This window comes from Mytilus edulis, unplaced genomic scaffold, assembly GCF_963676685.1.
Source record: "Mytilus edulis unplaced genomic scaffold, xbMytEdul2.2 SCAFFOLD_1870, whole genome shotgun sequence".
In the NCBI taxonomy this organism is placed as follows: domain Eukaryota; kingdom Metazoa; phylum Mollusca; class Bivalvia; order Mytilida; family Mytilidae; genus Mytilus; species Mytilus edulis.
Window position 1 is genome coordinate 1 of NW_027266978.1, and position 20,352 is coordinate 20,352.

The following is a 20,352-nucleotide window of genomic DNA, read 5'->3' on the forward strand; positions in this document are numbered from 1 at the left end:
AGAATTGGAGGCTTAGGGAATAAAAGAAAGTGAGACGAAATGATTTGCCCATGTTCAATTTCATGTGGAACAATTTTGAGTAATCATATAAAACGTTCATTTGACAGATGAAAAAAAGATTAGAGATGTTGAAAAAATTCCTCAAATCCTAAAATGCGCCAATTACGAATTTAATAAAAATCCAAAAGGACAAGTTATTCAGTTATAATGTTTTCCGTACCTTAGACGATGGTTAACTATTAAAATTAGCCAAATTGTTGTCATGTCAGGTTGGCCGAGTGGTCTAAGGCGCCAGACTCAAGGTTAATACCTTCCCATTCGTGGGAATGAGTGTTCTGGTCCACGAATGTGGGCGTGGGTTCGAATCCCACATCTGACACCATATATTTTTGATCACTTTCTACACTTCATTTGTAACATGGTTTCATGAAATGGTCTTTTGCGAATTTGTTAACGGTTAAACATTTAGTATATAGTAAAAGCTATTACGAAAGAAAAAAACCCTCATATGCGACATTCATGTTATACTTTCTTGTCCAAATCAGAGTGTCATAAATTAGTAAGATTATCAATTGCTGAACCATCAGTGGATTGAAAATAGCTCATGTAAACTCAGTTTGAGGAAAGAGCCAAATGAAATTCATCCTCAATTATCAAAAATAGATTTCACATAGTGGGTAGAACGTTAAAACGGAGGAGTGAGTTTTTAGGGCGGAAGAAAAATTGTTCACTCTTGAATGTTATCGTTTTCCCAAAGAACGCTGAATTAACTTCATGTTTGTTTTAAAGTTTGTGATTGGATTTCCCAACTACCGTTCAATACGCATGAAGTCCGTGCAAATGTGTAGCCGACTGGTGTGTCCAAAATGCAAACGGAAAAAAATGTAGGTACTGACTGAAAGCATCAAGTGCATGAAAGTAGATAATTCGCAATTCGTAGTCAGTTGGAAACAGGTAATATTCATTATCGTTCATTTGTAGGAATTCTTTTAAAAAAAAAAAACCTCGTCCCCGTTCTTAGCTCTCTCTCTCTCTCTCTCTCTCTCTCTCTCTCTCTCTCTCTCTCTCTCTCTCTCAAAATAATCGACAGGGTTGGAAAGTGTCTTTTGGATAGAAAAATTGAATTGTTCAGTAAAAAATTCTTGGCAGCGGTGGGATTCGAACCCACGCCTCAATGAGACTGGTGCCTAAAACCAGCGCCTTAGACCGCTCGGCCACGCTACCTTACGACTTTTCTGCTGATATTTTATGTATTTGTCAACTGGCTTCGTGAAAAAAAATGTTGGTTTGTTTAGTTTGCCCTATATGGTTCTAGTGGGAAGTGTTCAAGTGAGAATTGGAGGCTTAGGGAATAAAAGAAAGTGAGACGAAATGATTTGCCCATGTTCAATTTCATGTGGAACAATTTTGAGTAATCATATAAAACGTTCATTTGACAGATGAAAAAAAGATTAGAGATGTTGAAAAAATTCCTCAAATCCTAAAATGCGCCAATTACGAATTTAATAAAAATCCAAAAGGACAAGTTATTCAGTTATAATGTTTTCCGTACCTTAGACGATGGTTAACTATTAAAATTAGCCAAATTGTTGTCATGTCAGGTTGGCCGAGTGGTCTAAGGCGCCAGACTCAAGGTTAATACCTTCCCATTCGTGGGAATGAGTGTTCTGGTCCACGAATGTGGGCGTGGGTTCGAATCCCACATCTGACACCATATATTTTTGATCACTTTCTACACTTCATTTGTAACATGGTTTCATGAAATGGTCTTTTGCGAATTTGTTAACGGTTAAACATTTAGTATATAGTAAAAGCTATTACGAAAGAAAAAAACCCTCATATGCGACATTCATGTTATACTTTCTTGTCCAAATCAGAGTGTCATAAATTAGTAAGATTATCAATTGCTGAACCATCAGTGGATTGAAAATAGCTCATGTAAACTCAGTTTGAGGAAAGAGCCAAATGAAATTCATCCTCAATTATCAAAAATAGATTTCACATAGTGGGTAGAACGTTAAAACGGAGGAGTGAGTTTTTAGGGCGGAAGAAAAATTGTTCACTCTTGAATGTTATCGTTTTCCCAAAGAACGCTGAATTAACTTCATGTTTGTTTTAAAGTTTATGATTGGATTTTCCCAACTACCGTTCAATACGCATGAAGTCCGTGCAAATGTGTAGCCGACTGGTGTGTCCAAAATGCAAACGGAAAAAAATGTAGGTACTGACTGAAAGCATCAAGTGCATGAAAGTAGATAATTCGCAATTCGTAGTCAGTTGGAAACAGGTAATATTCATTATCGTTCATTTGTAGGAATTCTTTTAAAAAAAAAACCTCGTCCGCGTTCTTAGCTCTCTCTCTCTCTCTCTCTCTCTCTCTCTCTCTCTCTCTCTCTCTCTCTCTCTCTCTCTCAAAATAATCGACAGGGTTGGAAAGTGTCTTTTGGATAGAAAAATTGAATTGTTCAGTAAAAAATTCTTGGCAGCGGTGGGATTCGAACCCACGCCTCAATGAGACTGGTGCCTAAAACCAGCGCCTTAGACCGCTCGGCCACGCTACCTTACGACTTTTCTGCTGATATTTTATGTATTTGTCAACTGGCTTCGTGAAAAAAAATGTTGGTTTGTTTAGTTTGCCCTATATGGTTCTAGTGGGAAGTGTTCAAGTGAGAATTGGAGGCTTAGGGAATAAAAGAAAGTGAGACGAAATGATTTGCCCATGTTCAATTTCATGTGGAACAATTTTGAGTAATCATATAAAACGTTCATTTGACAGATGAAAAAAAGATTAGAGATGTTGAAAAAATTCCTCAAATCCTAAAATGCGCCAATTACGAATTTAATAAAAATCCAAAAGGACAAGTTATTCAGTTATAATGTTTTCCGTACCTTAGACGATGGTTAACTATTAAAATTAGCCAAATTGTTGTCATGTCAGGTTGGCCGAGTGGTCTAAGGCGCCAGACTCAAGGTTAATACCTTCCCATTCGTGGGAATGAGTGTTCTGGTCCACGAATGTGGGCGTGGGTTCGAATCCCACATCTGACACCATATATTTTTGATCACTTTCTACACTTCATTTGTAACATGGTTTCATGAAATGGTCTTTTGCGAATTTGTTAACGGTTAAACATTTAGTATATAGTAAAAGCTATTACGAAAGAAAAAAACCCTCATATGCGACATTCATGTTATACTTTCTTGTCCAAATCAGAGTGTCATAAATTAGTAAGATTATCAATTGCTGAACCATCAGTGGATTGAAAATAGCTCATGTAAACTCAGTTTGAGGAAAGAGCCAAATGAAATTCATCCTCAATTATCAAAAATAGATTTCACATAGTGGGTAGAACGTTAAAACGGAGGAGTGAGTTTTTAGGGCGGAAGAAAAATTGTTCACTCTTGAATGTTATCGTTTTCCCAAAGAACGCTGAATTAACTTCATGTTTGTTTTAAAGTTTGTGATTGGATTTTCCCAACTACCGTTCAATACGCATGAAGTCCGTGCAAATGTGTAGCCGACTGGTGTGTCCAAAATGCAAACGGAAAAAAATGTAGGTACTGACTGAAAGCATCAAGTGCATGAAAGTAGATAATTCGCAATTCGTAGTCAGTTGGAAACAGGTAATATTCATTATCGTTCATTTGTAGGAATTCTTTTAAAAAAAAAAACCTCGTCCGCGTTCTTAGCTCTCTCTCTCTCTCTCTCTCTCTCTCTCTCTCTCTCTCTCTCTCTCTCTCTCTCTCTCTCTCTCTCTCTCTCTCTCAAAATAATCGACAGGGTTGGAAAGTGTCTTTTGGATAGAAAAATTGAATTGTTCAGTAAAAAATTCTTGGCAGCGGTGGGATTCGAACCCACGCCTCAATGAGACTGGTGCCTAAAACCAGCGCCTTAGACCGCTCGGCCACGCTACCTTACGACTTTTCTGCTGATATTTTATGTATTTGTCAACTGGCTTCGTGAAAAAAAATGTTGGTTTGTTTAGTTTGCCCTATATGGTTCTAGTGGGAAGTGTTCAAGTGAGAATTGGAGGCTTAGGGAATAAAAGAAAGTGAGACGAAATGATTTGCCCATGTTCAATTTCATGTGGAACAATTTTGAGTAATCATATAAAACGTTCATTTGACAGATGAAAAAAAGATTAGAGATGTTGAAAAAATTCCTCAAATCCTAAAATGCGCCAATTACGAATTTAATAAAAATCCAAAAGGACAAGTTATTCAGTTATAATGTTTTCCGTACCTTAGACGATGGTTAACTATTAAAATTAGCCAAATTGTTGTCATGTCAGGTTGGCCGAGTGGTCTAAGGCGCCAGACTCAAGGTTAATACCTTCCCATTCGTGGGAATGAGTGTTCTGGTCCACGAATGTGGGCGTGGGTTCGAATCCCACATCTGACACCATTATTTTTGATCACTTTCTACACTTCATTTGTAACATGGTTTCATGAAATGGTCTTTTGCGAATTTGTTAACGGTTAAACATTTAGTATATAGTAAAAGCTATTACGAAAGAAAAAAACCCTCATATGCGACATTCATGTTATACTTTCTTGTCCAAATCAGAGTGTCATAAATTAGTAAGATTATCAATTGCTGAACCATCAGTGGATTGAAAATAGCTCATGTAAACTCAGTTTGAGGAAAGAGCCAAATGAAATTCATCCTCAATTATCAAAAATAGATTTCACATAGTGGGTAGAACGTTAAAACGGAGGAGTGAGTTTTTAGGGCGGAAGAAAAATTGTTCACTCTTGAATGTTATCGTTTTCCCAAAGAACGCTGAATTAACTTCATGTTTGTTTTAAAGTTTGTGATTGGATTTTCCCAACTACCGTTCAATACGCATGAAGTCCGTGCAAATGTGTAGCCGACTGGTGTGTGTCCAAAATGCAAACGGAAAAAAATGTAGGTACTGACTGAAAGCATCAAGTGCATGAAAGTAGATAATTCGCAATTCGTAGTCAGTTGGAAACAGGTAATATTCATTATCGTTCATTTGTAGGAATTCTTTTAAAAAAAAAAACCTCGTCCGCGTTCTTAGCTCTCTCTCTCTCTCTCTCTCTCTCTCTCTCTCTCTCTCTCTCTCTCAAAATAATCGACAGGGTTGGAAAGTGTCTTTTGGATAGAAAAATTGAATTGTTCAGTAAAAAATTCTTGGCAGCGGTGGGATTCGAACCCACGCCTCAATGAGACTGGTGCCTAAAACCAGCGCCTTAGACCGCTCGGCCACGCTACCTTACGACTTTTCTGCTGATATTTTATGTATTTGTCAACTGGCTTCGTGAAAAAAATGTTGGTTTGTTTAGTTTGCCCTATATGGTTCTAGTGGGAAGTGTTCAAGTGAGAATTGGAGGCTTAGGGAATAAAAGAAAGTGAGACGAAATGATTTGCCCATGTTCAATTTCATGTGGAACAATTTTGAGTAATCATATAAAACGTTCATTTGACAGATGAAAAAAAGATTAGAGATGTTGAAAAAATTCCTCAAATCTAAAATGCGCCAATTACGAATTTAATAAAAATCCAAAAGGACAAGTTATTCAGTTATAATGTTTTCCGTACCTTAGACGATGGTTAACTATTAAAATTAGCCAAATTGTTGTCATGTCAGGTTGGCCGAGTGGTCTAAGGCGCCAGACTCAAGGTTAATACCTTCCCATTCGTGGGAATGAGTGTTCTGGTCCACGAATGTGGGCGTGGGTTCGAATCCCACATCTGACACCATATATTTTTGATCACTTTCTACACTTCATTTGTAACATGGTTTCATGAAATGGTCTTTTGCGAATTTGTTAACGGTTAAACATTTAGTATATAGTAAAAGCTATTACGAAAGAAAAAAACCCTCATATGCGACATTCATGTTATACTTTCTTGTCCAAATCAGAGTGTCATAAATTAGTAAGATTATCAATTGCTGAACCATCAGTGGATTGAAAATAGCTCATGTAAACTCAGTTTGAGGAAAGAGCCAAATGAAATTCATCCTCAATTATCAAAAATAGATTTCACATAGTGGGTAGAACGTTAAAACGGAGGAGTGAGTTTTTTAGGGCGGAAGAAAAATTGTTCACTCTTGAATGTTATCGTTTTCCCAAAGAACGCTGAATTAACTTCATGTTTGTTTTAAAGTTTGTGATTGGATTTTCCCAACTACCGTTCAATACGCATGAAGTCCGTGCAAATGTGTAGCCGACTGGTGTGTCCAAAATGCAAACGGAAAAAAATGTAGGTACTGACTGAAAGCATCAAGTGCATGAAAGTAGATAATTCGCAATTCGTAGTCAGTTGGAAACAGGTAATATTCATTATCGTTCATTTGTAGGAATTCTTTTAAAAAAAAAAACCTCGTCCGCGTTCTTAGCTCTCTCTCTCTCTCTCTCTCTCTCTCTCTCTCTCTCTCTCTCTCTCTCTCTCTCTCAAAATAATCGACAGGGTTGGAAAGTGTCTTTTGGATAGAAAAATTGAATTGTTCAGTAAAAAATTCTTGGCAGCGGTGGGATTCGAACCCACGCCTCAATGAGACTGGTGCCTAAAACCAGCGCCTTAGACCGCTCGGCCACGCTACCTTACGACTTTTCTGCTGATATTTTATGTATTTGTCAACTGGCTTCGTGAAAAAAAATGTTGGTTTGTTTAGTTTGCCCTATATGGTTCTAGTGGGAAGTGTTCAAGTGAGAATTGGAGGCTTAGGGAATAAAAGAAAGTGAGACGAAATGATTTGCCCATGTTCAATTTCATGTGGAACAATTTTGAGTAATCATATAAAACGTTCATTTGACAGATGAAAAAAAAGATTAGAGATGTTGAAAAAATTCCTCAAATCCTAAAATGCGCCAATTACGAATTTAATAAAAATCCAAAAGGACAAGTTATTCAGTTATAATGTTTTCCGTACCTTAGACGATGGTTAACTATTAAAATTAGCCAAATTGTTGTCATGTCAGGTTGGCCGAGTGGTCTAAGGCGCCAGACTCAAGGTTAATACCTTCCCATTCGTGGGAATGAGTGTTCTGGTCCACGAATGTGGGCGTGGGTTCGAATCCCACATCTGACACCATATATTTTTGATCACTTTCTACACTTCATTTGTAACATGGTTTTCATGAAATGGTCTTTTGCGAATTTGTTAACGGTTAAACATTTAGTATATAGTAAAAGCTATTACGAAAGAAAAAAACCCTCATATGCGACATTCATGTTATACTTTCTTGTCCAAATCAGAGTGTCATAAATTAGTAAGATTATCAATTGCTGAACCATCAGTGGATTGAAAATAGCTCATGTAAACTCAGTTTGAGGAAAGAGCCAAATGAAATTCATCCTCAATTATCAAAAATAGATTTCACATAGTGGGTAGAACGTTAAAACGGAGGAGTGAGTTTTTAGGGCGGAAGAAAAATTGTTCACTCTTGAATGTTATCGTTTTCCCAAAGAACGCTGAATTAACTTCATGTTTGTTTTAAAGTTTGTGATTGGATTTTCCCAACTACCGTTCAATACGCATGAAGTCCGTGCAAATGTGTAGCCGACTGGTGTGTCCAAAATGCAAACGGAAAAAAATGTAGGTACTGACTGAAAGCATCAAGTGCATGAAAGTAGATAATTCGCAATTCGTAGTCAGTTGGAAACAGGTAATATTCATTATCGTTCATTTGTAGGAATTCTTTTAAAAAAAAAAACCTCGTCCGCGTTCTTAGCTCTCTCTCTCTCTCTCTCTCTCTCTCTCTCTCTCTCTCTCTCTCTCTCTCTCAAAATAATCGACAGGGTTGGAAAGTGTCTTTTGGATAGAAAAATTGAATTGTTCAGTAAAAAATTCTTGGCAGCGGTGGGATTCGAACCCACGCATCAATGAGACTGGTGCCTAAAACCAGCGCCTTAGACCGCTCGGCCACGCTACCTTACGACTTTTCTGCTGATATTTTATGTATTTGTCAACTGGCTTCGTGAAAAAAAATGTTGGTTTGTTTAGTTTGCCCTATATGGTTCTAGTGGGAAGTGTTCAAGTGAGAATTGGAGGCTTAGGGAATAAAAGAAAGTGAGACGAAATGATTTGCCCATGTTCAATTTCATGTGGAACAATTTTGAGTAATCATATAAAACGTTCATTTGACAGATGAAAAAAAGATTAGAGATGTTGAAAAAATTCCTCAAATCCTAAAATGCGCCAATTACGAATTTAATAAAAATCCAAAAGGACAAGTTATTCAGTTATAATGTTTTCCGTACCTTAGACGATGGTTAACTATTAAAATTAGCCAAATTGTTGTCATGTCAGGTTGGCCGAGTGGTCTAAGGCGCCAGACTCAAGGTTAATACCTTCCCATTCGTGGGAATGAGTGTTCTGGTCCACGAATGTGGGCGTGGGTTCGAATCCCACATCTGACACCATATATTTTTGATCACTTTCTACACTTCATTTGTAACATGGTTTCATGAAATGGTCTTTTGCGAATTTGTTAACGGTTAAACATTTAGTATATAGTAAAAGCTATTACGAAAGAAAAAAAACCCTCATATGCGACATTCATGTTATACTTTCTTGTCCAAATCAGAGTGTCATAAATTAGTAAGATTATCAATTGCTGAACCATCAGTGGATTGAAAATAGCTCATGTAAACTCAGTTTGAGGAAAGAGCCAAATGAAATTCATCCTCAATTATCAAAAATAGATTTCACATAGTGGGTAGAACGTTAAAACGGAGGAGTGAGTTTTTAGGGCGGAAGAAAAATTGTTCACTCTTGAATGTTATCGTTTTCCCAAAGAACGCTGAATTAACTTCATGTTTGTTTTAAAGTTTGTGATTGGATTTTCCCAACTACCGTTCAATACGCATGAAGTCCGTGCAAATGTGTAGCCGACTGGTGTGTCCAAAATGCAAACGGAAAAAAATGTAGGTACTGACTGAAAGCATCAAGTGCATGAAAGTAGATAATTCGCAATTCGTAGTCAGTTGGAAACAGGTAATATTCATTATCGTTCATTTGTAGGAATTCTTTTAAAAAAAAAAACCTCGTCCGCGTTCTTAGCTCTCTCTCTCTCTCTCCTCTCTCTCTCTCTCTCTCTCTCTCTCTCTCTCTCTCTCTCTCTCTCTCTCTCTCTCTCTCTCTCTCTCAAAATAATCGACAGGGTTGGAAAGTGTCTTTTGGATAGAAAAATTGAATTGTTCAGTAAAAAATTCTTGGCAGCGGTGGGATTCGAACCCACGCCTCAATGAGACTGGTGCCTAAAACCAGCGCCTTAGACCGCTCGGCCACGCTACCTTACGACTTTTCTGCTGATATTTTATGTATTTGTCAACTGGCTTCGTGAAAAAAAATGTTGGTTTGTTTAGTTTGCCCTATATGGTTCTAGTGGGAAGTGTTCAAGTGAGAATTGGAGGCTTAGGGAATAAAAGAAAGTGAGACGAAATGATTTGCCCATGTTCAATTTCATGTGGAACAATTTTGAGTAATCATATAAAACGTTCATTTGACAGATGAAAAAAAGATTAGAGATGTTGAAAAAATTCCTCAAATCCTAAAATGCGCCAATTACGAATTTAATAAAAATCCAAAAGGACAAGTTATTCAGTTATAATGTTTTCCGTACCTTAGACGATGGTTAACTATTAAAATTAGCCAAATTGTTGTCATGTCAGGTTGGCCGAGTGGTCTAAGGCGCCAGACTCAAGGTTAATACCTTCCCATTCGTGGGAATGAGTGTTCTGGTCCACGAATGTGGGCGTGGGTTCGAATCCCACATCTGACACCATATATTTTTGATCACTTTCTACACTTCATTTGTAACATGGTTTCATGAAATGGTCTTTTGCGAATTTGTTAACGGTTAAACATTTAGTATATAGTAAAAGCTATTACGAAAGAAAAAAACCCTCATATGCGACATTCATGTTATACTTTCTTGTCCAAATCAGAGTGTCATAAATTAGTAAGATTATCAATTGCTGAACCATCAGTGGATTGAAAATAGCTCATGTAAACTCAGTTTGAGGAAAGAGCCAAATGAAATTCATCCTCAATTATCAAAAATAGATTTCACATAGTGGGTAGAACGTTAAAACGGAGGAGTGAGTTTTTAGGGCGGAAGAAAAATTGTTCACTCTTGAATGTTATCGTTTTCCCAAAGAACGCTGAATTAACTTCATGTTTGTTTTAAAGTTTGTGATTGGATTTTCCCAACTACCGTTCAATACGCATGAAGTCCGTGCAAATGTGTAGCCGACTGGTGTGTCCAAAATGCAAACGGAAAAAAATGTAGGTACTGACTGAAAGCATCAAGTGCATGAAAGTAGATAATTCGCAATTCGTAGTCAGTTGGAAACAGGTAATATTCATTATCGTTCATTTGTAGGAATTCTTTTAAAAAAAAAAAACCTCGTCCGCGTTCTTAGCTCTCTCTCTCTCTCTCTCTCTCTCTCTCTCTCTCTCTCTCTCTCCTCTCTCTCTCTCTCTCAAAATAATCGACAGGGTTGGAAAGTGTCTTTTGGATAGAAAAATTGAATTGTTCAGTAAAAAATTCTTGGCAGCGGTGGGATTCGAACCCACGCCTCAATGAGACTGGTGCCTAAAACCAGCGCCTTAGACCGCTCGGCCACGCTACCTTACGACTTTTCTGCTGATATTTTATGTATTTGTCAACTGGCTTCGTGAAAAAAAATGTTGGTTTGTTTAGTTTGCCCTATATGGTTCTAGTGGGAAGTGTTCAAGTGAGAATTGGAGGCTTAGGGAATAAAAGAAAGTGAGACGAAATGATTTGCCCATGTTCAATTTCATGTGGAACAATTTTGAGTAATCATATAAAACGTTCATTTGACAGATGAAAAAAAGATTAGAGATGTTGAAAAAATTCCTCAAATCCTAAAATGCGCCAATTACGAATTTAATAAAAATCCAAAAGGACAAGTTATTCAGTTATAATGTTTTCCGTACCTTAGACGATGGTTAACTATTAAAATTAGCCAAATTGTTGTCATGTCAGGTTGGCCGAGTGGTCTAAGGCGCCAGACTCAAGGTTAATACCTTCCCATTCGTGGGAATGAGTGTTCTGGTCCACGAATGTGGGCGTGGGTTCGAATCCCACATCTGACACCATATATTTTTGATCACTTTCTACACTTCATTTGTAACATGGTTTCATGAAATGGTCTTTTGCGAATTTGTTAACGGTTAAACATTTAGTATATAGTAAAAGCTATTACGAAAGAAAAAAACCCTCATATGCGACATTCATGTTATACTTTCTTGTCCAAATCAGAGTGTCATAAATTAGTAAGATTATCAATTGCTGAACCATCAGTGGATTGAAAATAGCTCATGTAAACTCAGTTTGAGGAAAGAGCCAAATGAAATTCATCCTCAATTATCAAAAATAGATTTCACATAGTGGGTAGAACGTTAAAACGGAGGAGTGAGTTTTTAGGGCGGAAGAAAAATTGTTCACTCTTGAATGTTATCGTTTTCCCAAAGAACGCTGAATTAACTTCATGTTTGTTTTAAAGTTTGTGATTGGATTTTCCCAACTACCGTTCAATACGCATGAAGTCCGTGCAAATGTGTAGCCGACTGGTGTGTCCAAAATGCAAACGGAAAAAAATGTAGGTACTGACTGAAAGCATCAAGTGCATGAAAGTAGATAATTCGCAATTCGTAGTCAGTTGGAAACAGGTAATATTCATTATCGTTCATTTGTAGGAATTCTTTTAAAAAAAAAACCTCGTCCGCGTTCTTAGCTCTCTCTCTCTCTCTCTCTCTCTCTCTCTCTCTCTCTCTCTCTCTCTCTCTCTCTCTCTCTCAAAATAATCGACAGGGTTGGAAAGTGTCTTTTGGATAGAAAAATTGAATTGTTCAGTAAAAAATTCTTGGCAGCGGTGGGATTCGAACCCACGCCTCAATGAGACTGGTGCCTAAAACCAGCGCCTTAGACCGCTCGGCCACGCTACCTTACGACTTTTCTGCTGATATTTTATGTATTTGTCAACTGGCTTCGTGAAAAAAAATGTTGGTTTGTTTAGTTTGCCCTATATGGTTCTAGTGGGAAGTGTTCAAGTGAGAATTGGAGGCTTAGGGAATAAAAGAAAGTGAGACGAAATGATTTGCCCATGTTCAATTTCATGTGGAACAATTTTGAGTAATCATATAAAACGTTCATTTGACAGATGAAAAAAAGATTAGAGATGTTGAAAAAATTCCTCAAATCCTAAAATGCGCCAATTACGAATTTAATAAAAATCCAAAAGGACAAGTTATTCAGTTATAATGTTTTCCGTACCTTAGACGATGGTTAACTATTAAAATTAGCCAAATTGTTGTCATGTCAGGTTGGCCGAGTGGTCTAAGGCGCCAGACTCAAGGTTAATACCTTCCCATTCGTGGGAATGAGTGTTCTGGTCCACGAATGTGGGCGTGGGTTCGAATCCCACATCTGACACCATATATTTTTGATCACTTTCTACACTTCATTTGTAACATGGTTTCATGAAATGGTCTTTTGCGAATTTGTTAACGGTTAAACATTTAGTATATAGTAAAAGCTATTACGAAAGAAAAAAACCCTCATATGCGACATTCATGTTATACTTTCTTGTCCAAATCAGAGTGTCATAAATTAGTAAGATTATCAATTGCTGAACCATCAGTGGATTGAAAATAGCTCATGTAAACTCAGTTTGAGGAAAGAGCCAAATGAAATTCATCCTCAATTATCAAAAATAGATTTCACATAGTGGGTAGAACGTTAAAACGGAGGAGTGAGTTTTTAGGGCGGAAGAAAAATTGTTCACTCTTGAATGTTATCGTTTTCCCAAAGAACGCTGAATTAACTTCATGTTTGTTTTAAAGTTTGTGATTGGATTTTCCCAACTACCGTTCAATACGCATGAAGTCCGTGCAAATGTGTAGCCGACTGGTGTGTCCAAAATGCAAACGGAAAAAAATGTAGGTACTGACTGAAAGCATCAAGTGCATGAAAGTAGATAATTCGCAATTCGTAGTCAGTTGGAAACAGGTAATATTCATTATCGTTCATTTGTAGGAATTCTTTTAAAAAAAAAACCTCGTCCGCGTTCTTAGCTCTCTCTCTCTCTCTCTCTCTCTCTCTCTCTCTCTCTCTCTCTCTCTCTCTCTCTCTCTCTCTCTCTCTCTCAAAATAATCGACAGGGTTGGAAAGTGTCTTTTGGATAGAAAAATTGAATTGTTCAGTAAAAAATTCTTGGCAGCGGTGGGATTCGAACCCACGCCTCAATGAGACTGGTGCCTAAAACCAGCGCCTTAGACCGCTCGGCCACGCTACCTTACGACTTTTCTGCTGATATTTTATGTATTTGTCAACTGGCTTCGTGAAAAAAAATGTTGGTTTGTTAGTTTGCCCTATATGGTTCTAGTGGGAAGTGTTCAAGTGAGAATTGGAGGCTTAGGGAATAAAAGAAAGTGAGACGAAATGATTTGCCCATGTTCAATTTCATGTGGAACAATTTTGAGTAATCATATAAAACGTTCATTTGACAGATGAAAAAAAGATTAGAGATGTTGAAAAAATTCCTCAAATCCTAAAATGCGCCAATTACGAATTTAATAAAAATCCAAAAGGACAAGTTATTCAGTTATAATGTTTTCCGTACCTTAGACGATGGTTAACTATTAAAATTAGCCAAATTGTTGTCATGTCAGGTTGGCCGAGTGGTCTAAGGCGCCAGACTCAAGGTTAATACCTTCCCATTCGTGGAATGAGTGTTCTGGTCCACGAATGTGGGCGTGGGTTCGAATCCCACATCTGACACCATATATTTTTGATCACTTTCTACACTTCATTTGTAACATGGTTTCATGAAATGGTCTTTTGCGAATTTGTTAACGGTTAAACATTTAGTATATAGTAAAAGCTATTACGAAAGAAAAAAACCCTCATATGCGACATTCATGTTATACTTTCTTGTCCAAATCAGAGTGGTCATAAATTAGTAAGATTATCAATTGCTGAACCATCAGTGGATTGAAAATAGCTCATGTAAACTCAGTTTGAGGAAAGAGCCAAATGAAATTCATCCTCAATTATCAAAAATAGATTTCACATAGTGGGTAGAACGTTAAAACGGAGGAGTGAGTTTTTAGGGCGGAAGAAAAATTGTTCACTCTTGAATGTTATCGTTTTCCCCAAAGAACGCTGAATTAACTTCATGTTTGTTTTAAAGTTTGTGATTGGATTTTCCCAACTACCGTTCAATACGCATGAAGTCCGTGCAAATGTGTAGCCGACTGGTGTGTCCAAAATGCAAACGGAAAAAAATGTAGGTACTGACTGAAAGCATCAAGTGCATGAAAGTAGATAATTCGCAATTCGTAGTCAGTTGGAAACAGGTAATATTCATTATCGTTCATTTGTAGGAATTCTTTTAAAAAAAAAACCTCGTCCGCGTTCTTAGCTCTCTCTCTCTCTCTCTCTCTCTCTCTCTCTCTCTCTCTCTCTCTCTCTCTCTCTCTCTCTCTCTCTCTCTCTCTCTCTCTCTCAAAATAATCGACAGGGTTGGAAAGTGTCTTTTGGATAGAAAAATTGAATTGTTCAGTAAAAAATTCTTGGCAGCGGTGGGATTCGAACCCACGCCTCAATGAGACTGGTGCCTAAAACCAGCGCCTTAGACCGCTCGGCCACGCTACCTTACGACTTTTCTGCTGATATTTTATGTATTTGTCAACTGGCTTCGTGAAAAAAAATGTTGGTTTGTTTAGTTTGCCCTATATGGTTCTAGTGGGAAGTGTTCAAGTGAGAATTGGAGGCTTAGGGAATAAAAGAAAGTGAGACGAAATGATTTGCCCATGTTCAATTTCATGTGGAACAATTTTGAGTAATCATATAAAACGTTCATTTGACAGATGAAAAAAAGATTAGAGATGTTGAAAAAATTCCTCAAATCCTAAAATGCGCCAATTACGAATTTAATAAAAATCCAAAAGGACAAGTTATTCAGTTATAATGTTTTCCGTACCTTAGACGATGGTTAACTATTAAAATTAGCCAAATTGTTGTCATGTCAGGTTGGCCGAGTGGTCTAAGGCGCCAGACTCAAGGTTAATACCTTCCCATTCGTGGGAATGAGTGTTCTGGTCCACGAATGTGGGCGTGGGTTCGAATCCCACATCTGACACCATATATTTTTGATCACTTTCTACACTTCATTTGTAACATGGTTTCATGAAATGGTCTTTTGCGAATTTGTTAACGGTTAAACATTTAGTATATAGTAAAAGCTATTACGAAAGAAAAAAACCCTCATATGCGACATTCATGTTATACTTTCTTGTCCAAATCAGAGTGTCATAAATTAGTAAGATTATCAATTGCTGAACCATCAGTGGATTGAAAATAGCTCATGTAAACTCAGTTTGAGGAAAGAGCCAAATGAAATTCATCCTCAATTATCAAAAATAGATTTCACATAGTGGGTAGAACGTTAAAACGGAGGAGTGAGTTTTTAGGGCGGAAGAAAAATTGTTCACTCTTGAATGTTATCGTTTTCCCAAAGAACGCTGAATTAACTTCATGTTTGTTTTAAAGTTTGTGATTGGATTTTCCCAACTACCGTTCAATACGCATGAAGTCCGTGCAAATGTGTAGCCGACTGGTGTGTCCAAAATGCAAACGGAAAAAAATGTAGGTACTGACTGAAAGCATCAAGTGCATGAAAGTAGATAATTCGCAATTCGTAGTCAGTTGGAAACAGGTAATATTCATTATCGTTCATTTGTAGGAATTCTTTTAAAAAAAAAACCTCGTCCGCGTTCTTAGCTCTCTCTCTCTCTCTCTCTCTCTCTCTCTCTCTCTCTCTCTCTCTCTCTCTCAAAATAATCGACAGGGTTGGAAAGTGTCTTTTGGATAGAAAAATTGAATTGTTCAGTAAAAAATTCTTGGCAGCGGTGGGATTCGAACCCACGCCTCAATGAGACTGGTGCCTAAAACCAGCGCCTTAGACCGCTCGGCCACGCTACCTTACGACTTTTCTGCTGATATTTTATGTATTTGTCAACTGGCTTCGTGAAAAAAAATGTTGGTTTGTTTAGTTTGCCCTATATGGTTCTAGTGGGAAGTGTTCAAGTGAGAATTGGAGGCTTAGGGAATAAAAGAAAGTGAGACGAAATGATTTGCCCATGTTCAATTTCATGTGGAACAATTTTGAGTAATCATATAAAACGTTCATTTGACAGATGAAAAAAAGATTAGAGATGTTGAAAAAATTCCTCAAATCCTAAAATGCGCCAATTACGAATTTAATAAAAATCTAAAAGGACAAGTTATTCAGTTATAATGTTTTCCGTACCTTAGACGATGGTTAACTATTAAAATTAGCCAAATTGTTGTCATGTCAGGTTGGCCGAGTGGTCTAAGGCGCCAGACTCAAGGTTAATACCTTCCCATTCGTGGGAATGAGTGTTCTGGTCCACGAATGTGGGCGTGGGTTCGAATCCCACATCTGACACCATATATTTTTGATCACTTTCTACACTTCATTTGTAACATGGTTTCATGAAATGGTCTTTTGCGAATTTGTTAACGGTTAAACATTTAGTATATAGTAAAAGCTATTACGAAAGAAAAAAACCCTCATATGCGACATTCATGTTAGACTTTCTTGTCCAAATCAGAGTGTCATAAATTAGTAAGATTATCAATTGCTGAACCATCAGTGGATTGAAAATAGCTCATGTAAACTCAGTTTGAGGAAAGAGCCAAATGAAATTCATCCTCAATTATCAAAAATAGATTTCACATAGTGGGTAGAACGTTAAAACGGAGGAGTGAGTTTTTAGGGCGGAAGAAAAATTGTTCACTCTTGAATGTTATCGTTTTCCCAAAGAACGCTGAATTAACTTCATGTTTGTTTTAAAGTTTGTGATTGGATTTTCCCAACTACCGTTCAATACGCATGAAGTCCGTGCAAATGTGTAGCCGACTGGTGTGTCCAAAATGCAAACGGAAAAAAATGTAGGTACTGACTGAAAGCATCAAGTGCATGAAAGTAGATAATTCGCAATTCGTAGTCAGTTGGAAACAGGTAATATTCATTATCGTTCATTTGTAGGAATTCTTTTAAAAAAAAAAAACCTCGTCCGCGTTCTTAGCTCTCTCTCTCTCTCTCTCTCTCTCTCTCTCTCTCTCTCTCTCTCTCTCTCAAAATAATCGACAGGGTTGGAAAGTGTCTTTTGGATAGAAAAATTGAATTGTTCAGTAAAAAATTCTTGGCAGCGGTGGGATTCGAACCCACGCCTCAATGAGACTGGTGCCTAAAACCAGCGCCTTAGACCGCTCGGCCACGCTACCTTACGACTTTTCTGCTGATATTTTATGTATTTGTCAACTGGCTTCGTGAAAAAAAATGTTGGTTTGTTTAGTTTGCCCTATATGGTTCTAGTGGGAAGTGTTCAAGTGAGAATTGGAGGCTTAGGGAATAAAAGAAAGTGAGACGAAATGATTTGCCCATGTTCAATTTCATGTGGAACAATTTTGAGTAATCATATAAAACGTTCATTTGACAGATGAAAAAAAGATTAGAGATGTTGAAAAAATTCCTCAAATCCTAAAATGCGCCAATTACGAATTTAATAAAAATCCAAAAGGACAAGTTATTCAGTTATAATGTTTTCCGTACCTTAGACGATGGTTAACTATTAAAATTAGCCAAATTGTTGTCATGTCAGGTTGGCCGAGTGGTCTAAGGCGCCAGACTCAAGGTTAATACCTTCCCATTCGTGGGAATGAGTGTTCTGGTCCACGAATGTGGGCGTGGGTTCGAATCCCACATCTGACACCATATATTTTTGATCACTTTCTACACTTCATTTGTAACATGGTTTCATGAAATGGTCTTTTGCGAATTTGTTAACGGTTAAACATTTAGTATATAGTAAAAGCTATTACGAAAGAAAAAAACCCTCATATGCGACATTCATGTTATACTTTCTTGTCCAAATCAGAGTGTCATAAATTAGTAAGATTATCAATTGCTGAACCATCAGTGGATTGAAAATAGCTCATGTAAACTCAGTTTGAGGAAAGAGCCAAATGAAATTCATCCTCAATTATCAAAAATAGATTTCACATAGTGGGTAGAACGTTAAACGGAGGAGTGAGTTTTTAGGGCGGAAGAAAAATTGTTCACTCTTGAATGTTATCGTTTTCCCAAAGAACGCTGAATTAACTTCATGTTTGTTTTAAAGTTTGTGATTGGATTTTCCCAACTACCGTTCAATACGCATGAAGTCCGTGCAAATGTGTAGCCGACTGGTGTGTCCAAAATGCAAACGGAAAAAAATGTAGGTACTGACTGAAAGCATCAAGTGCATGAAAGTAGATAATTCGCAATTCGTAGTCAGTTGGAAACAGGTAATATTCATTATCGTTCATTTGTAGGAATTCTTTTAAAAAAAAAAACCTCGTCCGCGTTCTTAGCTCTCTCTCTCTCTCTCTCTCTCTCTCTCTCTCTCTCCTCTCTCTCTCTCTCTCTCTCTCTCTCAAAATAATCGACAGGGTTGGAAAGTGTCTTTTGGATAGAAAAATTGAATTGTTCAGTAAAAAATTCTTGGCAGCGGTGGGATTCGAACCCACGCCTCAATGAGACTGGTGCCTAAAACCAGCGCCTTAGACCGCTCGGCCACGCTACCTTACGACTTTTCTGCTGATATTTTATGTATTTGTCAACTGGCTTCGTGAAAAAAAATGTTGGTTTGTTTAGTTTGCCCTATATGGTTCTAGTGGGAAGTGTTCAAGTGAGAATTGGAGGCTTAGGGAATAAAAGAAAGTGAGACGAAATGATTTGCCCATGTTCAATTTCATGTGGAACAATTTTGAGTAATCATATAAAACGTTCATTTGACAGATGAAAAAAAGATTAGAGATGTTGAAAAAATTCCTCAAATCCTAAAATGCGCCAATTACGAATTTAATAAAAATCCAAAAGGACAAGTTATTCAGTTATAATGTTTTCCGTACCTTAGACGATGGTTAACTATTAAAATTAGCCAAATTGTTGTCATGTCAGGTGGCCGAGTGGTCTAAGGCGCCAGACTCAAGGTTAATACCTTCCCATTCGTGGGGAATGAGTGTTCTGGTCCACGAATGTGGGCGTGGGTTCGAATCCCACATCTGACACCATATATTTTTGATCACTTTCTACACTTCATTTGTAACATGGTTTCATGAAATGGTCTTTTGCGAATTTGTTAACGGTTAAACATTTAGTATATAGTAAAAGCTATTACGAAAGAAAAAAACCCTCATATGCGACATTCATGTTATACTTTCTTGTCCAAATCAGAGTGTCATAAATTAGTAAGATTATCAATTGCTGAACCATCAGTGGATTGAAAATAGCTCATGTAAACTCAGTTTGAGGAAAGAGCCAAATGAAATTCATCCTCAATTATCAAAAATAGATTTCACATAGTGGGTAGAACGTTAAAACGGAGGAGTGAGTTTTTAGGGCGGAAGAAAAATTGTTCACTCTTGAATGTTATCGTTTTCCCAAAGAACGCTGAATTAACTTCATGTTTGTTTTAAAGTTTGTGATTGGATTTTCCCAACTACCGTTCAATACGCATGAAGTCCGTGCAAATGTGTAGCCGACTGGTGTGTCCAAAATGCAAACGGAAAAAAATGTAGGTACTGACTGAAAGCATCATGTGCATGAAAGTAGATAATTCGCAATTCGTAGTCAGTTGGAAACAGGTAATATTCATTATCGTTCATTTGTAGGAATTCTTTTAAAAAAAAAACCTCGTCCGCGTTCTTAGCTATCTCTCTCTCTCTCTCTCTCTCTCTCTCTCTCTCTCTCTCTCTCTCTCTCTCTCTCTCTCTCTCTCTCAAAATAATCGACAGGGTTGGAAAGTGTCTTTTGGATAGAAAAATTGAATTGTTCAGTAAAAAATTCTTGGCAGCGGTGGGATTCGAACCCACGCCTCAATGAGACTGGTGCCTAAAACCAGCGCCTTAGACCGCTCGGCCACGCTACCTTACGACTTTTTCTGCTGATATTTTATGTATTTGTCAACTGGCTTCGTGAAAAAAAATGTTGGTTTGTTTAGTTTGCCCTATATGGTTCTAGTGGGAAGTGTTCAAGTGAGAATTGGAGGCTTAGGGAATAAAAGAAAGTGAGACGAAATGATTTGCCCATGTTCAATTTCATGTGGAACAATTTTGAGTAATCATATAAAACGTTCATTTGACAGATGAAAAAAAGATTAGAGATGTTGAAAAAAATTCCTCAAATCCTAAAATGCGCCAATTACGAATTTAATAAAAATCCAAAAGGACAAGTTATTCAGTTATAATGTTTTCCGTACCTTAGACGATGGTTAACTA

At 37.3% G+C, this 20,352-nt stretch overlaps 30 non-coding genes across 30 annotated transcripts; 15 read left to right on the plus strand and 15 right to left on the minus strand.

The window, feature by feature from the left end:
• The first annotated feature begins 264 nt into the window (after positions 1-264).
• On the plus strand, positions 265-379 carry Trnal-caa (transfer RNA leucine (anticodon CAA)). Its single transcript has 2 exons — positions 265-302; positions 334-379. It is a non-coding gene; the product is annotated as a tRNA-Leu (tRNA).
• A 764-nt stretch (positions 380-1,143) lies between these two features.
• Positions 1,144-1,224, minus strand: Trnal-uag (transfer RNA leucine (anticodon UAG)). Its single transcript has one exon. It is a non-coding gene; the product is annotated as a tRNA-Leu (tRNA).
• A 372-nt stretch (positions 1,225-1,596) lies between these two features.
• Trnal-caa (transfer RNA leucine (anticodon CAA)) lies at positions 1,597-1,711 on the plus strand. The gene is made up of 2 exons: positions 1,597-1,634; positions 1,666-1,711. It is a non-coding gene; the product is annotated as a tRNA-Leu (tRNA).
• A 769-nt stretch (positions 1,712-2,480) lies between these two features.
• Positions 2,481-2,561, minus strand: Trnal-uag (transfer RNA leucine (anticodon UAG)). The gene has a single exon. It is a non-coding gene; the product is annotated as a tRNA-Leu (tRNA).
• Positions 2,562-2,933: 372 nt separating this feature from the next.
• On the plus strand, positions 2,934-3,048 carry Trnal-caa (transfer RNA leucine (anticodon CAA)). Its single transcript has 2 exons — positions 2,934-2,971; positions 3,003-3,048. It is a non-coding gene; the product is annotated as a tRNA-Leu (tRNA).
• Positions 3,049-3,834: 786 nt separating this feature from the next.
• Positions 3,835-3,915, minus strand: Trnal-uag (transfer RNA leucine (anticodon UAG)). Its single transcript has one exon. It is a non-coding gene; the product is annotated as a tRNA-Leu (tRNA).
• A 372-nt stretch (positions 3,916-4,287) lies between these two features.
• Trnal-caa (transfer RNA leucine (anticodon CAA)) lies at positions 4,288-4,402 on the plus strand. The gene is made up of 2 exons: positions 4,288-4,325; positions 4,357-4,402. It is a non-coding gene; the product is annotated as a tRNA-Leu (tRNA).
• A 757-nt stretch (positions 4,403-5,159) lies between these two features.
• Positions 5,160-5,240, minus strand: Trnal-uag (transfer RNA leucine (anticodon UAG)). The gene has a single exon. It is a non-coding gene; the product is annotated as a tRNA-Leu (tRNA).
• Positions 5,241-5,610: 370 nt separating this feature from the next.
• Positions 5,611-5,725, plus strand: Trnal-caa (transfer RNA leucine (anticodon CAA)). Its single transcript has 2 exons — positions 5,611-5,648; positions 5,680-5,725. It is a non-coding gene; the product is annotated as a tRNA-Leu (tRNA).
• A 767-nt stretch (positions 5,726-6,492) lies between these two features.
• Trnal-uag (transfer RNA leucine (anticodon UAG)) lies at positions 6,493-6,573 on the minus strand. Its single transcript has one exon. It is a non-coding gene; the product is annotated as a tRNA-Leu (tRNA).
• Positions 6,574-6,946: 373 nt separating this feature from the next.
• Positions 6,947-7,061, plus strand: Trnal-caa (transfer RNA leucine (anticodon CAA)). The gene is made up of 2 exons: positions 6,947-6,984; positions 7,016-7,061. It is a non-coding gene; the product is annotated as a tRNA-Leu (tRNA).
• Positions 7,062-7,824: 763 nt separating this feature from the next.
• On the minus strand, positions 7,825-7,905 carry Trnal-uag (transfer RNA leucine (anticodon UAG)). Its single transcript has one exon. It is a non-coding gene; the product is annotated as a tRNA-Leu (tRNA).
• A 372-nt stretch (positions 7,906-8,277) lies between these two features.
• Trnal-caa (transfer RNA leucine (anticodon CAA)) lies at positions 8,278-8,392 on the plus strand. Its single transcript has 2 exons — positions 8,278-8,315; positions 8,347-8,392. It is a non-coding gene; the product is annotated as a tRNA-Leu (tRNA).
• A 796-nt stretch (positions 8,393-9,188) lies between these two features.
• Positions 9,189-9,269, minus strand: Trnal-uag (transfer RNA leucine (anticodon UAG)). Its single transcript has one exon. It is a non-coding gene; the product is annotated as a tRNA-Leu (tRNA).
• A 372-nt stretch (positions 9,270-9,641) lies between these two features.
• On the plus strand, positions 9,642-9,756 carry Trnal-caa (transfer RNA leucine (anticodon CAA)). Its single transcript has 2 exons — positions 9,642-9,679; positions 9,711-9,756. It is a non-coding gene; the product is annotated as a tRNA-Leu (tRNA).
• Positions 9,757-10,528: 772 nt separating this feature from the next.
• Trnal-uag (transfer RNA leucine (anticodon UAG)) lies at positions 10,529-10,609 on the minus strand. Its single transcript has one exon. It is a non-coding gene; the product is annotated as a tRNA-Leu (tRNA).
• A 372-nt stretch (positions 10,610-10,981) lies between these two features.
• Positions 10,982-11,096, plus strand: Trnal-caa (transfer RNA leucine (anticodon CAA)). The gene is made up of 2 exons: positions 10,982-11,019; positions 11,051-11,096. It is a non-coding gene; the product is annotated as a tRNA-Leu (tRNA).
• A 771-nt stretch (positions 11,097-11,867) lies between these two features.
• Positions 11,868-11,948, minus strand: Trnal-uag (transfer RNA leucine (anticodon UAG)). Its single transcript has one exon. It is a non-coding gene; the product is annotated as a tRNA-Leu (tRNA).
• Positions 11,949-12,320: 372 nt separating this feature from the next.
• Trnal-caa (transfer RNA leucine (anticodon CAA)) lies at positions 12,321-12,435 on the plus strand. Its single transcript has 2 exons — positions 12,321-12,358; positions 12,390-12,435. It is a non-coding gene; the product is annotated as a tRNA-Leu (tRNA).
• A 781-nt stretch (positions 12,436-13,216) lies between these two features.
• Positions 13,217-13,297, minus strand: Trnal-uag (transfer RNA leucine (anticodon UAG)). Its single transcript has one exon. It is a non-coding gene; the product is annotated as a tRNA-Leu (tRNA).
• Positions 13,298-13,668: 371 nt separating this feature from the next.
• Trnal-caa (transfer RNA leucine (anticodon CAA)) lies at positions 13,669-13,782 on the plus strand. Its single transcript has 2 exons — positions 13,669-13,706; positions 13,737-13,782. It is a non-coding gene; the product is annotated as a tRNA-Leu (tRNA).
• Positions 13,783-14,577: 795 nt separating this feature from the next.
• Positions 14,578-14,658, minus strand: Trnal-uag (transfer RNA leucine (anticodon UAG)). The gene has a single exon. It is a non-coding gene; the product is annotated as a tRNA-Leu (tRNA).
• A 372-nt stretch (positions 14,659-15,030) lies between these two features.
• Trnal-caa (transfer RNA leucine (anticodon CAA)) lies at positions 15,031-15,145 on the plus strand. Its single transcript has 2 exons — positions 15,031-15,068; positions 15,100-15,145. It is a non-coding gene; the product is annotated as a tRNA-Leu (tRNA).
• Positions 15,146-15,906: 761 nt separating this feature from the next.
• On the minus strand, positions 15,907-15,987 carry Trnal-uag (transfer RNA leucine (anticodon UAG)). The gene has a single exon. It is a non-coding gene; the product is annotated as a tRNA-Leu (tRNA).
• A 372-nt stretch (positions 15,988-16,359) lies between these two features.
• On the plus strand, positions 16,360-16,474 carry Trnal-caa (transfer RNA leucine (anticodon CAA)). The gene is made up of 2 exons: positions 16,360-16,397; positions 16,429-16,474. It is a non-coding gene; the product is annotated as a tRNA-Leu (tRNA).
• Positions 16,475-17,235: 761 nt separating this feature from the next.
• On the minus strand, positions 17,236-17,316 carry Trnal-uag (transfer RNA leucine (anticodon UAG)). Its single transcript has one exon. It is a non-coding gene; the product is annotated as a tRNA-Leu (tRNA).
• A 372-nt stretch (positions 17,317-17,688) lies between these two features.
• Positions 17,689-17,803, plus strand: Trnal-caa (transfer RNA leucine (anticodon CAA)). The gene is made up of 2 exons: positions 17,689-17,726; positions 17,758-17,803. It is a non-coding gene; the product is annotated as a tRNA-Leu (tRNA).
• A 772-nt stretch (positions 17,804-18,575) lies between these two features.
• Positions 18,576-18,656, minus strand: Trnal-uag (transfer RNA leucine (anticodon UAG)). The gene has a single exon. It is a non-coding gene; the product is annotated as a tRNA-Leu (tRNA).
• A 371-nt stretch (positions 18,657-19,027) lies between these two features.
• Trnal-caa (transfer RNA leucine (anticodon CAA)) lies at positions 19,028-19,144 on the plus strand. The gene is made up of 2 exons: positions 19,028-19,065; positions 19,098-19,144. It is a non-coding gene; the product is annotated as a tRNA-Leu (tRNA).
• A 778-nt stretch (positions 19,145-19,922) lies between these two features.
• Trnal-uag (transfer RNA leucine (anticodon UAG)) lies at positions 19,923-20,003 on the minus strand. The gene has a single exon. It is a non-coding gene; the product is annotated as a tRNA-Leu (tRNA).
• Positions 20,004-20,352: the final 349 nt, after the last annotated feature.